At 41.0% G+C, this 16,643-nt stretch overlaps 1 protein-coding gene across 6 annotated transcripts in view; it reads left to right on the top strand.

Annotated features, from left to right (window-relative positions):
- Positions 1-16,643, top strand: part of ankrd11 (ankyrin repeat domain 11) — a 111,426-nt gene that overhangs the window by 38,949 nt on the left and 55,834 nt on the right. For 2 of the 6 annotated variants that reach the window (XM_042420029.1, XM_042420027.1), the window contains exon 3: positions 9,993-10,090. The exons of 3 other annotated variants lie outside the window; for them this stretch is intronic. The gene's annotated coding sequence lies outside the window, so the exon portion shown is untranslated. Of the gene's footprint in view, positions 1-8,184; positions 8,388-9,992; positions 10,091-16,643 lie in introns of all 6 variants that reach the window. One more of the 6 variants, XM_042420028.1, reaches the window with a different exon arrangement.

Raw genomic sequence — 16,643 nt, 5'->3', positions numbered from 1 at the left:
TTTGAAGATAAAAGAAATATACTTACTTGTACTGCTATTCTCCATAGCATACTGGCTTCTCTCCTCCACCTCTGTTTTGAGCAGCTGTGGGCCAGTGGAATGATGTCATCTATAGCTATATGGTAACAATAGCTTTAGTTCCCCTGTCCACTCCTTCCTACCACCACAACCATCACCCCCCCTCCCCCTCCCTTATTTTCCACCAACAGAAGTGAGAGCTGAATGTGTCATTGGGGGTGGGTGGCGGGACAGACATCTGTGTCCCTCTGTGGGCTCCACTGCCTCAGCCTTATTGTTCTGAGAGATGTAGATAACCATAACAGAAGGAGGGCAGGAGAGCCACAGTCATGTAGAAAAAGGGGCGAAGGGGAGGAGAACTGAGAGGCAGCTTTTGTTTAAAAAAAAAAAAAAAGTGTCAAGTCTGTAGTGTGGGTGTTTTATGGGGTGGTGGGTGGGGGATGGGAAGATGGGGTTTGTGTGGCGATGACCCTTGATCTGAAAGAAGTATTCAGGATTTTTGTAAGTCAGTTAGTTAAGTTCACACTCCTCTCGTTTCCATCTCTTATCTTCTCATACGTGCATCAGTCGACACTGCAGGATGGACGGTATTCTGCTTTCCTCACATAGTCATCATCAGCATGGTGTTCTGCTCACACTTCTTATTTTGGTCCTTTTTGCTTTCAGGCCACAGCTGGCCTCTTCTGTGACCTTTGGCCAAAACTTAATGGCTCTGCATTCACAGTCTCACAAGCCTCGCCGCCTGCCGCCTTCTCACTACAGTTGGGTGTCAAACTCCAATACTGTTAAAGTACTGATTGAACTGTGCATGTTGTACCAGATATCAGAAAGGAAAGCAGATGCTCACTATTTGGTCAGTTTTTTAGTGCGTTTTTTTTCTTTATCAATTGTTGCCTTTTCTATACTTTTTGTTGAATTTTAAGTATCTGACTTTTTAGTGGGGAAAGGGGCCTTCTAGTTAAATGTATATTTATTTTCAATCTTTGTTCTTGCACTGGCAGTGGTATCAAAAATTTCAAATGATTACCCAGAACTCCTTCTCACTTGTTGGCGGGGTAAAAATGAATCAATGACACAGCACTTTGCTAAATGATGTGCACCTCTGGACTTTTTGTTTTGATGTGAAAAGGCCTGAGGTCACCAAGACCACTACAGCTATGGATGTGATGACTATGCCGCAAAGTTGTGCTGTAGAAAAATTAGACGCTCTGCAGTGGGGAGATGGAAAAAAAAAACCCTATACAGTTTCAACTATGTTAATACTGTAGAGGAATCAAATTTTTTGCATAGATGCTTTAGTGTCATCTGGAGTTGAATTACAGTGTATGCCAGAATTTCAACAGGCATTGGAAAAGAATTTATTGCTTGCTGTTCATTTACGTTTCTCTCAAAATATCTAAGCCCCTATACCCCTATATCATGTAGAGCTGTGATTTTGAAGTATTGTCTCTAACAGTAACAGATGATATGGCACAGTTACATCATTTGGCAGCTTGGCTATTCTTCTTGGTGGCTGAGAAAACACAGCCTTCCCACATGTCTCACCAGAGGCTGGTAGATGACCTTTCAGTAGCCTAGATTGAAGAATCAGGGGTGTGTGAGGGTGTAATGTTGCAGGATTTTGAGATGTTGTTTCCACTGTACTGATGCCTGCCAGGCTTCCGTGGACTCTGCATTAAACAGCATTTGCCAGCTCTGTCACCACTTCTCCTGTTTGACTTGGCCCCGCAATAGGCAGAAATAGAAAAATTGTTGGGGTTTTTTTCAAGTGGTGTATGTTGATTTACCAGTAGTTCTATATTCATATGATTCATAGTCTTCAAACCTTTTTTCTCTGATATGTGGTAGATGTGATTAATAGGTCAGTAATTTGACATCATTCCCTGTTTTAATGAGTTCTGGGCTTCACTGACCAGTGTTCATCAGGAGCCTGAAGAAATGTAAAGCTGGATAAACAAGAAATACACACAAATTTTGAGGGTGTATCATGGCATATTTAATGTTCCCATTTGCTTGGCAGTGAGCCTTGTAGAAAAAAAAAAGTGTTTTATTTTTTGTACATTTGCTGGCTAAATTTTCCTTGCGATGTCTTCCTTTTCCAGAGCCTCCCGCGCTTCATTATTCAACATTTGCTCCAATTGTGGAGGGTTATATTTAGAAGTGTTGTTGGGGAAACCAACATACGATGTGTACCAAAAGTAGTCAGTAGCTAAATGCTCCCATTTGAACCACCACAGCTCAGGGCATCTCAAAAATTATGCTTTGGTCTTCATCACTCCTGTCCTGCCACTGTTAATGTCCCACTGTTAATGTCCGTTTTCCCTTGTTTTCTCACTCTTCCTGTCCCCCGCTCTTTCACTCTTAAGTATTTATGACATATAATTATACTTACACATTCAGTGTTCATTAAAACAACAACTCCAGTCCTCATTATCCAACTCCAGTGTATTATTGTGTCCCTATCTTTGCCTCTGTGGGATGATGTGACCTGTTGCCATTACCACATGGATGCAGGATGACATCCCAGGTCTGTTCCAGGCAAGTGTAGCCTTTTTTTTTTTTTTTTTTTTTTTCAAAACTGCAACCTGGAGAAAAAGATGTCTTTCCAAATTTAGCCCGCTTGGTGTGGACATGGTCTTAGCTGGCAGTCCTGATCATCAACCTTTCATAGTACGATGTTCCAGTAGATTGCATCAATCAGATTCAGAGCTGGTCTCTCTGTCTTTCTCTCTCTCTCTACATCTGTTTTTCCTTCCCTCTGCCCTTGCTTGTTGGTGAAATGGAGGGTTTGGGTTTAAACTAGACTGAACTGAATGGAAGCGTTGGTTTCATGTCCAGCAGTACAGCCCGATTTTTCATTGAAAGCAGTACTCATCTGGACAGCTGTCATGGCAACTATTGACTATACAGTAAGCTTAGAACATGTTTGTGGTTAAACTGCTTTGCTTTGCCTTTGCAACCAAACAATTCTGGTACGAAATTAGAGCTGATCAATCAATTAATGAGTGCACATACAGTTGAAAAAAATGCACGTGCTATATATTTCAAGCACATTTGCTAAGTCCTAGTCTCACTGCCACAGATTGCTACAATTTATTTATTTATTTATTTTTTTTCCATGGCCAGAAGGGAGAGTGACTCACTCTCATCCGCCCTCACATTGAGAGAGTGTGTGTGTGTGTTTGTGTGTGTGTGTGCGCTTGTGAGGAGCGAGCGGCTTGTTTGTGTGACAGCGATGTGTTTAGATAAGACATCAGAGGTGTGGTGACTGTCTATTTTCTGTCCTGCATCTTTATCTGCTGCTCCTGTCCACATCACAAAGCTCGAAACTCTCGCACTGAACATGTTAGGTTGTACTGTCTCCATTTGTCTGTCAGCAGTAACCTGCAGACACTCCTGGAAAACACCAATGTTATTTGAATTAAATGAGCCAACTGGACGCAGATTGAATTAGCATTCAATCTATCAATTTTCTTCTGTAATAGATTTTTTTTCTCACATTTTGGTACATTATCCACTCACGCTTATATTAGGAATATTCATTCCTTCACAAATGATGCAGCGATTAACCGATTTCACAATTAACTGTGCTTTAAAATGTCACAGTTTTGTAACCAGGCTCAGCTACACCGAGTGTTTCTGTTCTCACTCTCAAAAAAGAGACATTATGGTATGTTATTTTTCTCTGAACAATGGTTGTAACGTGAGGAAAATTGAACAAAACCATACAGTTGTGTTAGTGTTGTGTTACTGCTTGCATTCACGTCACTTTTCTGCCGCTCACTCTCTTGCTCAACCACACACTTGCTACACACTGCCCTATTCGTTATCGGAGCTACGCTACCAGGAGTTTCCAAGGCAACGACACAGAGGTTGACTCACGTTTCAGAACAGTGCTGCACAGAGGCTCCCAAAAGCTATTGATTTCTGAATGAATGGATATTTGTTATTTGTGGCATTAAAAAACTTTTTTTTTGGCCTGACACAGGTTCTTGTACAATTATAGGGGAAACACTGGAATAAACAGTTGAATTTGAGCTGTGAGATTTTTTTTGTCATCATCTTTGGTACCAAGTGGTCTTTACTGTATTGAACTGTCTTACTGAAAACACCTGAAATACCCTCAAACCAAAAAAGCACACATCATAATAAAGAAAAGGAAGAGCTGTATGTTCAGTGTTTCCCCTATATTCATTCAGCCGCGGCACACCGCCGCTGCAAAATTATGAGCGCCGCTGCTAAAATTTCAGACAATCATTAATATCAACAGGCTACTAATGATTTTCACTTGCACACTGTGTGGGCACAAAAACCCTGCGTTATTGTGGATTTTTTTTAGTCATCCTCCCTCTCTTCGTTCTTCAAAGGACATCTATGTGAAAGGTACAAGAGTAGCATAACTCAGTTAAGGAGTAAGGCAGTGCGTGTGTGTATGTGTGTGTAAATGTGCGCGTGTAGTTGACGTGAACGCGAGCAGAGCAGAGGAAAAGTTTAGCAGTAAGTTGTCAATCTGGCAGTAAATGTACAGTACAGGCTGTTTGTCAGTTAATAAATGCTGCAGCTCCTTAAGACAAAGAAAATACTCATCTATCAAAGGGGGTTAGCCCCGAAGTTAGCAACAACGCATTAGCTTGACTTGACCAGGCTCACTTAAGGTGGACTGACTTTTAAGGTGGACCAGCAATTCTCATTTTAGTGTCAATGTCAACTGCTCTGTCTTGAGTCTCTGTCTTGAGTTTTTCATGCCCCCACATATGACAACCCCCCCCCACCCACCCACCCCCTCCAAGGCAGTCAACCTAGGGGAAACACTGATGTTCATTGCAATACTTCATGTTTGAATGTCTTTATTCCTGAAAGGTAAAGCTGATGTTTACTCTGTATTAGGCCTGAAGATGGTTGCAGTGCATTTTAGTGAACATGATGTTATAATATGGATTTTCAGTTGCTTAAGCTTGAGTTTCTGTAAATAGCAGTTTACCATCTGATCGGCTGTGTTTGTGAATCCAGTCTTGAAATCCTCAAAGTTATTTATGTGTGCTTGTGTGTGTCTTCAAGTATGTGAACATAATCTTCAAGGTCCAGATTTTGGTCTGCGTGTTGGCGTTGCAAACAAGTAAAAATGGCAGTTTGCCTGAAGTGCCAGCATGGCAAAGCCCATGACGTACAGCTTTTGTTTAGACTGTATCTCAGAGGTGTTGATTCAGATCTATGGTGAATTTGAAGCTTTTCTCTGTGGTGTTGAACTACTGATTTTCATCTCTCTGAATTGTTGTTAAAACACCATTAAGAGCTCATTGTAAGGCCTCATTTTCTGGCAAGCAAAACTGATATGGCAGCTGTCAGTTTCTTCAACTGAATCCATCTCTTCACTCCTATCTCTTTAAATCGTCTTGAAAACTTTTCCTATTTTTGATATGCGAGGTTCTTCGTACACATTGGCAAGTCATTTTAATAATCCAGTTAATTTGACTAATATATCATTTGCCAGGTAGCAGGGCTTATCCAGCCTTACAGTGCTATAATCGTTTCTATCGCTGTAGTTTGCAGGTTACAAGTGCTGACTAAGCTGTTTGTGGTTGTTTGGATGTCTAGACGAAGCCTGTAACATTTCACCTGACTGTCCTGAGCATCTGCCATATGCTTCAATGAGATGAACACCCTGTGCTTGCTAGAGCTACCGCCTACCCAAGACTCAGTCACGGTATTCAGAAAATGTCATAGAATCATGTTGTAAAGTCAGAGGTGACTGTTTTAATTACAACATAACCTTTCACATGTTATCGAGGTACAGTTCAATTCTTAAACTGTGTGGAATATAACACCGCTACAAACAATATGATAGCCACACAAGCAGTGTGTTTTCAGAGACCTCATTTTACAAAATATTTACACATGCACCAATCCCATACAGTCAATAACTGTCGGCATTGATACTGAACTTACTAAATCCATTGTGATTCAGCCAGATGTGACCATCCCATTGTAGACTGTTTCTTCATCGGTGTTGTTTGAAAAAAGTATTTTAAGTAACTACCATTTTATATTTGCAGAAATTTGCACAAACTTAAAGAATGTCGGTGATTCATTTAACTGTGTTCATTTATCCCTGTAGTGCTGAAATAATGAATTGTTGTATCGACTACTCGGTAATGAATTAATTGTTCAACTTCATCAAGCAAAATTCACTGGTTCCATCCCATATAATGTCATAATTGTCTGCGTTTCTTTTTTATATCATTGAATATTTTAAGTTTTCCGACTGTTCCTCTGATGAAACAAGACATTGAAAACGTTGCCTTGAGCTCTTCAAAATTTGGATGGAAAATCCAGACCCTTTATTTATTGTACTCAAATGTGTTTTTTCTCCTCTGCTTGCTAGTGTTGCCGCACTGCTGTCCTTATGACAAAGTGAAAATCGGTGTGTGTGATGTGGAAAAATCATTTGGGCGCACTGATAAGAGTGCTTCAGAATTCTTAGATCCATATTTGCTAAGCTCAGATTCTAACTGACTCTTGGCTGTTGTTGTTGGGTTTATGAGCTCTCTGAGCGGCATCTGTATTCAACCAAAGATTATTTGTGAGGGAACGAAACTCCACTCTGTAATTCGACCATACAATTGCAAGTGGACTTTTTGTTCTAGTAAAACAATCAAGCTAATCACGTCACATCAATTTCAGGAGTTGCATTCTCCCAATTGCATTTTCATTCTTACATCAATATTTTAAGCAGGTTATTTTAAGAGTTTACAACCAGGACCTTTAGTATTTGGATTAAATAGTTTGTGGTAAATAAGGTGTACCAAACGCCTTCTGCTGCCTTGTAAATACCAGTTGCGTATCAAGATCAGGGCTGGAAAAAAAACAAAAACTGATTGGAACATCTCTATTTTTCACTATTTTCTAAATATACTATTTATCGTAAGTATATAATCAATAATCAATTATTTTAAAAATTCACATTGGAATGAACAAGAGCAGCCTGATTAGAGGATGATGATTGCAAATGTTTACTCAGCTAGCACACATTATTACATGCTCTGCATTTTTTCCCACATTGTGGTTCATTTCAGTCCAATAGCTGTAAATTCAGATCTCCCCGAATCCAGAAGGCAGTCCAGCACATGAGAATGTGTAATTTTTCTGTGTTGTGAAATGCTTTATTTTTTTTAAATATTTGGTGATTTATGAAAGGAGAAGAAACAGTCAAAGGGAGTTTTCTCAGTTTATATTCAGTCAAATCATCACAGCAGGAATGTTGGCAGTTTATCATGAAAAATTCCATTTCAGATTTTCCCGTTTTTCATATTTTATTTCAATGTGACACACAATTCCAACTTACAACGCCACGCTTATCCGCTTTGATATGGAAATATTATTTTGAAGTATGGTCTGCATGAAATCAACCATGATTCCATGAAGACAGAATCCAGTAGATGTTACTGTGGATGCTGCTAAAACTGTCACTCTGATGTGGTTGAATGCCAGAATTGGAACGTTAAATTATCCCGCTTATGCCTGTCACACACAGTAAAAAGCAGGGGAAGGAATTTATGCTCTCACATAAATAAACAAGTGATGTGACAAACATGGAAATGGATTGATCTATGCTTCATTTACAAGATACGATAAAGGCAGAATTTATTTTTTAAAGCGTTACATTTGGGCTTTGCTCTGATAATGGCATATTGTCTAATACTGGGTCCTGCCTATGTTTTTTTTTTTTTTGTTTTGTTTTGGCTTTGCTGATGTGTAGTTCATGAGCCCATTTCAGCTTTGCCGCTAGTATTGCTGTGATGTTGAGCACTTGACCCTGAATAAGATGAAATGAACAATAGGAAATCTAATCTCTTCTGTCTCCCCTCCACCTTCCCACCCCCCTGATTTTCATAGTCCTGTGTTTAGCCCATAGCAGAGTTGAATATTAAATTTTGGCATCACCGACATGACTACCACCGCACCATCATGAATTCAAAGCGAAGCTGCTAGACAGTTTCTTCATCAGTCCTGCAAGCATGTGTTTGTGTATTTCCTCCCACACAAACAGGTCGTTGAGTTCAGCCAAGGTGTTGGTATCAGACAGTTACACCAACTCATTGTTTTTCTTTCAGACCAGTTAAGCTCCAGTTTCATCATTGAGCTGTGCTTTTTTTTTTTTTCCTGCAGAAATGGTGATCGTGACCTAATGCTCAGTTCACCTGTGCCCCAGTTGGCACTATAGTCTCCAACTTTCCAGTGCTGTGCCTCACGTAGCCAACTGGGCTGAGCTGCAGAGAAATGAGGTCCTGCATAGCATTGGAAAAAAAGCACAGCACCTGTCACAGAGGCCTGAGGGGGACAGAGGTGATAGCGGTATACCAGCAAGCTCCGTACGTTTCTCCCTCTATTTCTGTATCAACTAAAACCCCCTTTACAAGTAGGACTGCACTAGGGTTGAGTGATGTCTACCGAACTGGCATATGACAATGTCCACAATGAAACATAGCGAAGGACGATGATATTGTTGTCAGGGTGGTGGTGGGGGTGCAGTGATGGTTACAAAGTAGAACTGGTTCCATAATTCTGATTCCAAAGGAATCATTAAGAAATTATAAATTCAATTGTACTTATCGGTCCCTAAATGCGATATAACCTTTTATTATTTTAAACAAAGGCTACATATCTGCAAGGACGTGGCTATCTGCCAGGACCTGTCTATGTCACGCATCAATGAAACAGTATGTCGATTTGTTTAGATACGAGCTAGCATTTAACATAAAGGCAGCACAGCGTCGATCTAAAAGACTGTACACTGTTTGATGTCTTGTGGTCTCCGAGCAGTCAGTAGAGCCAGGGACACCTAGCTGCAACACACCATATGTGCCTGTAAGTTACTGTATTCTTGTTGTCACTAAGCCGTCGCTTTTCTTTTTCGACTTAATCTCGTTGTTAAGCAACATACAGGAGCTACTCAGCTGCATTCAGACTAAAAACAGGCCTGTGTAAAACAATACAGGGGGCTGTGTTGGTGTGATCGTGCTGTTTTTAAAGTGGCAGTGAGACAGCGAAATACGATCCAGCAAGTCTGGTTGGAGTAAGAGATAATTGCGTTTAAAGGCTGATCAGAAAAACACAGCACAGCAGTTTGTAATAATCACAGACTGGATTTTACAACTCTGGAAAGTTATCACGCTACAACCCTGTTTACTAGTGCGCACATGTGGAACGCGTCTGTGTGAATTGGCCTTTACAGTGACAGCACACTATGACATTGAGGGAAAGATGAGGGAGAAAGTACTCAAAACAAAAACAGAATGTTCGTATAAAAAGACTTTGAATTCACTTATTTTAATGAAACAATAAAAGTCAAAGTGCACGCTTAAAAGGATAAAGACATTTTTGTTATGAAAACGTTTTTTTTTTTTTTACCATATTGGAAGCGAAACTGGGAATTGATAAAACCCTGAATTGATAAGCAGAGTCTGAACCGATATAAAAATTCAAACCTAAACTAGTACTGTACAGTATTGTTTGGATTCTATCAACCAGTATTGATAACCAGTATAGCTTAGCTATAACCCTCCATAATTTTGTAAATTATGTGTTACATTACATTACATGAAGAAAGTTATTTTTCTTATGGCAGAAATAATGAAAAGAGATGTCTGGAGGTTTTATTAATACTTAACTACAATTAAACTAAACTTAAATAAGCCCTTAAAGTGCTTCAAGAAAGCTGACAGATAAATAAATAGATAAATAACCTTTACAGTGCATCAGAACATGGCCATTTAGTCCCATTTTTGTGACTATTTTGAGGGACGACAGGATTAAATTTAAAGCTAGACAGTGGTCTGAAATGTCCCTTTTATTTATAGATCGATTTGCAAAGTGATCATGGTATACTCGTCTTAATTACTGTTCAGTGGGAAGTTTAAAGATATGATGTGTGTTTGTGTGATCTAGACCACTGACTGGCTGTCTATTTGTCGTAGGCTTACAGGAAAACAGCAAGCCTGCTCCCCCAGATGGAGGTTCATATGTTAAGAGCAGTGACTCAATATATGCACAGATGCAGTTGCTTCAATGACAGGTAACACATCAGATTTAATGACGCATTAAAAAGTACACAGAATACAGTTAAGAACAGAGAGTTGCTTTATTTTTAAGGGTAAGAAGGCCATTGGACTTCCCAGGAGGTTATTAATATTTCGGCTCTGGTGGATCACTAACATCTGCCAATATGCAGCTGCTTCACAGAAAAACCCTTTCTTTTGAGTCAGACCTGATACTTTCACTTTGTTGCTCTAATGCAAATCTGGAGATGACTCAGATTTAGGGATGCCCCCAGAAATCCAGTTCTGAATTGGAACTGGTTCTAAGATTTTAAGAAGCCAGGATATTTTTATGGTCGGTTCTTTTATCGCTATTTTCATATGTTTTGGTGAAATTTATGGTGGCGCTATAGCCTCCTCTCTCTGTCCTCTCCTCTGCTCTCTGTGCCAGTGTTTGACCACACACACAGCAGAGCAGAGAGGCCACGGTGGAGACAGTGAACCAGGTGAAGTGAAAGAAATACGTTTTACTCATTAAATCTTCATATGTAAAAAGCCAATAAGGGTACTTTATCAAAATACCTGTTCAACAAGCATAAACATGTAGAAAATGTGCTTGGCCTGCAGTCTCCCATCCACCACTGGTATGTTTTATACAAACACAGTGCGCTTGTTAAGATAATAGCAAAGTGTCACGAATAAGTTAAATGAAAGCTGTCTGTATGCAGCCTAACTGTTTAGCTTAGTTTGTAAAGTACATTAACGTTTGACAAATTCATGTAATCTCAGCTCCTCCAAACCAGCCCCTCCTCCCTCTACCAGTGGTACATGCAGGCAGTTTCCCCTTTTCACAGCCTGTTCGAGGTGTGAATGATGTTCTGTATAAAAAGGTATGAACACAGAATGGAGGGGGCATTGTTGTTCCGCCATTAAGCCAGCAGTGGAACAAGTCACATTGCTGGATCGACTTCTACGTAAAGGGTACAGCCGGCATGGCAGGATCACACACACTAGATACCGAAGTTGTTGTGTTACACATCACGACTCTGTTTCCAGAACGCCAGCATGCTATCTAAAATCACTTATAAGGGCGACATTATGCCGGCTTTGTTTGGTTCAGTGTAAAAAAGAACAGTGGGCATAATGAGGGGTCTTCTTTACGGCAATATTGCAACATCTCTGTATAAAAGGGGCTACAAATCAGCAGCAGCCAGAGGAAGGACAGACGACAGGAGGAATTAGTCAGTGATTGATGTCTGTGTTCTTCATTCTTTCTAAACTTCACTCAGTATTTGATATTTATTTTATTGACATTTTAGATTTGTTTCCAGTGAAATATTATTGAGTTTATATGGTGACATTGCTGTTGTAAACATTACTCTTGCTGCTCTAGAAACAATATTTAGTTAAATTTAAAATATCAATCATAATCATTTCTAATCCTGTTCTGAATTTTTTTCTTTTTTAAAATAATATATTTTTTAAAAAAGCAATTCTTAAGTAGTGGTAAGAAGAACCGATAAGAGTATCGATAAAGAACCAGACTTATAAGGAGCATCGATAAGATTAATAGTCTAATTAAATAAATAATACCCAACCCATCTCAGGTTTTAGTGGTGAGTGGTGGGAAAGTCCGCCACAGTCAAAGCCACAGGTTTTTGTGTCACTGACTGTGCACTTTCTGTGTTTTTGATAAGGAAATAATGTGCAGGCAACTCAGGCAATATATGTATATATGAAAGATTACAAATTGTCCTGTGTATATATAATGTGTTTGTATGTAACAAAGAAGTCTGAAAGTTAACAGACAGCACGGTGGCTCCGAGGTTAACACTGTTGCCTCACAGCAAGAAGGTCCTGGGTTCGAACCCCAGCCGTTCCAGTCCCTGTCCCTGTGTGGAGTTTGTATGTTCTCTATATATGTGTGTGTGTGTGTGTGTGTGTGTGTGGGTTTTTGCCATGTACTCCACTTTCCTCCCACCATCAAAGACATGTATGTTAGGAGTTAATACTCCTGTCAGTGCCCCTGACCAAGGCACTGGCAAAAGAACTGGAGTTGGTCCCCGCACTGCACTGCACTGCAGCTGCCCACTGCTCCTACTGTGTGTGTGTGTGTGTGTGTGTGTGTGTGTGTGTGTGTGTGTGTAGGATGGGTCAAATGCAGAGGATCAATTTCCCCATGGGGATCAATAAAGTACTTCTTCTTCTTCAAAACATTGCAGCAGAGCGTCTCCTTTTTGCTGGGAAACATAAGGTGGATAGCAACTCCCTTGCGTTCGGCCCACTTTCATAGTTTGAGAAGGGGAGGGTGGTGTGTTTATGTGTGTAAGTGAGTGGGTGGATGGGGGAGCTGGGGGTGGCGTGTCCTAATGGAGCTAGATCCGTACGTGATCAGGAATGAGATGAGGCAGATCTGCTCCTCACCTGTCCTGTAGAGAGGGGTAATATACACACAGACACACACACATACAGTGCATCAAGGCATCAAGGCAAGCCTGCCCTGGTGCTGGCAGGATAATCTGATGAATCTCCCTAGCAGCATGTGTGCCCACCTGTTAGTACAGCCCCTAGTTCCCACTTCAATCACTACTACATTACTGAGGGGGGTAATAGTGTGTGTATGTGTGGAAGAGCATGCTAGTGTGGCTCTCGGACTGTAAAGCCAGTTAACTATTATAAAAATGGCTCGTTTGAGTGGGGTGTGTGTTAAACAATATAGATGTAAAGTGACGTGTGAGCATCACTGATTTAAACCTTTCAGATTTGAGGTTGCATTCTCAAATGCCACACATAGGTTGTTTTTGCGTGGGGTAAAGACGGATATGTGGTTATGAACAAGGAGGTTGAGTGTTCTGAAGACCAAGGAACCCTCCAGAGCTTTGCTAGTTTGCTAGTTAGTAGTTCATATGCTAACTAGACCAGTCAAACCTCTGAGCTATGCCCCACTTGCTGCCATTCTGGAACGCTCCTGCACCATACACTATTTTACTCCAAACTAGAATTCTCCAAACCCCAAAAAGCAGGTCTTACTCTTGTCGGCATGCTTTTAAATATCAACAGCTGAGCTGTATGAATTAACCATCATGGTAGCTGGTAAGAATGACTGACAGCTGTTGAGTCTTGACCAGCTGCTTTTCCTCCATGTCTGCATGAATGCCATTGTGTTCTGTTCAGGAGAACCCTTTCTACTGTTGCCACAACCAAGTTCAAAAAAGATGAAACAGGTTTTAATGTGAAGCGTTTATTTTTACCCCAAATAGAAGAGTAACTACAAAAGCAACACCAAAATAACATAGCAGTATGGGATGGTTACAAATTTGCCATCTGCATGGAAGGTATACTGTGGGAATGAATCCGAGACTTGTTAACACCAGCTTAAATAGCTTAGCAGCAAGACAGGCCAGGTGAGAAGAGTTGATGGTGATCCAGATGACCCTGATGACTCTTCTCTTCCACCCTCCAGGCTTCTGCAAGCAGCAACTATAGGAAGCAAAGAAAGCTTGTAGACATATGGCCATCAAATGATACATTCCTGCTCACTCATCCAAAACACCATAAACCCTTTTTTCTACATCACACCATAGCTCAGTCTACATGAGTGCCAGCCTCCCTTGTGTTTTACTGAGCAGCCCCAACAGCAGCACGAGGGATGGGTAGATTGAGTAGTGGGCAGTGATGTGGATAACAAAAAAGCATTTGGTAGAAAAATTAAGAAGCACTAAAGCTATTGAGAGAGGTGGTGAATGTAGAAGAGCAAATGAGATGAAGCGGTGTGTTTTCTTTCTGTGTGGCTGCTGAAGCTGTTAGCTGGGTGTCTCTAGGCAGAAGTAACCAGCACACACTCATTGGTCTCCTGCACTTCCCCTCTACCGCTCAGTGGCTTTCACACTCTGCAGAAACGTGAGCCTGAATAAATTGTCACACGCTCACAGATTATCTTCCCAGGATGTTATTTTGTGCAGGGAGGATGTTTGAAATGCCAGTCACAGACACACTGCACCCTCCCCCATCCTCTCTCCCACACACACAGTCTTTTATAATGTAATGTTGAGCAGCATTGGAAGAGTGCAGTGTAGTATTGCAGAGCTCTGCAGGACTTATTTTTTGGGTTTTTGAAGTGTGTGTGTGTGTGTGTGTGTATGTGTGTGTTCCTGCGCACATTGTGACAATGTGGCGTAACAAGGCAACACGTGAGCTGTTCTCACAGGGAGACTTTATGGAGAGGCTGATTTACAGCACAGCTATTCACACCATCCTGCTTCTTCCTCCAAACCCTCCCCTCTGTCTTTCTCAATGAGCATCTTCCTCTTTATCTCCTTTCAGTCCTTTTCTTTCCAGCTATGTCTCTTTCCCCTCATTCCCCTTTTTAAAAAAAAACACCCAACCTCCCCACTTCCCAAGGTAACAGGGAGAGATGAGCCATCTGAGGCAGGGAGGAAAGGAGATTGAGCTCGGTCTAGGCATTGACAGAGTAGTGAGACCCAGCAGGGGTGTGAGCAGCTAAATATAGAGCGCCGCTTTGGAGCGGTGATGATGTCACAGGCCAGAGAAGAGAAGAGAGGCAAACAGGGGGGAAAGAAGAACTGCAAAGCTCAGAGGCAGCAGTCACTTCACAGGTCGATAGTTAGTCACGGTCTGGCTCTCTCACTTTTTCACCTAAAGACATACACAAAGAGCTGTGTTTTAGATATTATTGCAGCACCAGAAAATGTAGCAGTCTGCATTTTGAGGTTATTATGTTGTTATGGAGGAGAAAATGTTTCTTTTGAAATGCTTTTAGAGGCTTTCCTGTGACATTTAATTTTGAGTAGTTGCCTGATCTGTTATGTTGTAGAGCTGCAGTAGTTAAGTCTCATGATTGATGAAGATAGGTACCATGTATTATCCTCTGATGTGTGGGGAAATATAGTTTTCTGTAAAATATAGTCATCATTATTTTTTACTCACAGTACGCATCCTAAATGAAATATTGTTTTATTACTTTAAATGCTGATATTCTTTAATTATAGAAACAGAAATGCATAACAAATTAGGACTGTGCTGAACTCGCCCCATTTCAGATATATAGTGACACCCACCACACCATTTGTATGGGGAATGCTACCTTTGTTGCACAGCACCTGTATGTAATCTCTGGATATGTCAAAGCATCTGTAATGGGTTGCATTAAGAGGAAATATGGAGGACAGCTCAGTGTACTGCAGCAAGATAGATGCGCATTTATGCACATATACGCCTCTACTCTAGTTCTCTTCCTCTGGTAGGACTGTAGCATACCACAGTACAGATACATGACTTCTACAGAGAGAAGTGTATAATGCAGTGAGCAGCATGTGACTGAAATTTACAGTGGAGGTGTGTGCGTGTGTGTGTGTGTGTTACAGTGGAAGACTTGGAGGGCAGGGTTCGTTGGTAATCCAACACAGCCTTTTATCAATGTTCGCTTTTGCCGGGTCAGGCCCAGTGAGGCTTTTATTGCAATGCGGCAGCTGCAGCACAAAGCTTGGGCCTATTCCTATTGATCGCTAAGCCTGATGGATTCTTAAGTACAGAAGGTTGGCTAGTCTGGTTGGAGCTGTCTTACATCATCTGCATTGACTCAACCTGCTCAGGCTAATAAGATGACTGCTTTTAGAGAATCCCTATAGCAAGTCTTCCAGCAGCATGTGACAAAAAGTCTCAGCAGCCAAAGGGTTAACTTTTAAACGTTTGAGGCTGAAATAACTCAAAATAAATGACATGTGGCTGAGCTGAGCAACGCTGAACTGGACTATGCACTCAACCTTTTGTGTTGGTAAACATGGCAGCTATAAAAGTGTAAAGCTGGCCCTCTTTATGACCCGTCTTCAAACTGGGGAGTGTCTGCTTCACAATGCTTTCCTTTCTGTTGTTTTCACCATCTCTCTCTCTGTTGTTGCTCCTGTTTTTCAACACATTAGTTGAAACCCTTCCCATAGTTGTTACCCTTCATCTAGCAACATTTTGTCTATGCCAAACAAAATTAAAGTTTTCCAAAGACTTGCAACAGCTTGGCCTTGAAAATTGCAGTTGTCACTCATAATAAGACATCGTTAAGAAATACAGTTGTAACTTGTTCAAAATGAATGTGTTGTTCTTGCCTTTGACCTTGATTTAATGGATTTATCGTTCTTACTCTGTTTTGGAAATGGAGGTTATTGAGCTTGTATGAAGTGATTCTATTTTTCAGTCATTCCGGATTTGGCTTTGGGGGAGTATAAACCCCATATTTGTGTGTGTTGGTGTGCATAGGCCTGCACATGTCCCTCAAGTCTTGATGTAGTGTGGCTTTCTTGTGTAGGTTGCTAGGCAACATGCTGTAGAATTCTCAGTCATAATCTTTGATTTTAGCTCAGAGAGACGGAGAGGAGCAAGCGGAGGAGGAGGAAGCAAGAATGAGCAAGTGTTTCAGACTGCATGACTTAGCCCTCCTTTAAAACACATTCAGTGCCTTTTTAAACCTGGAGTTTCTCTCTGTGATCACCAGGGGCGTTGGCTGGACTGTTAACCATCAGGGGCTGAGCTCAGATTCTTCGGCATCGAAAAACTTTTAAAAAACGTACCTCTAAATAG

This window comes from Thunnus maccoyii, chromosome 1, assembly GCF_910596095.1.
Source record: "Thunnus maccoyii chromosome 1, fThuMac1.1, whole genome shotgun sequence".
NCBI lineage: Eukaryota > Metazoa > Chordata > Actinopteri > Scombriformes > Scombridae > Thunnus > Thunnus maccoyii.
The sequence above is the reverse complement of the archived record's forward strand: the minus strand, read 5'-3'. Positions and strand labels throughout refer to the sequence as shown.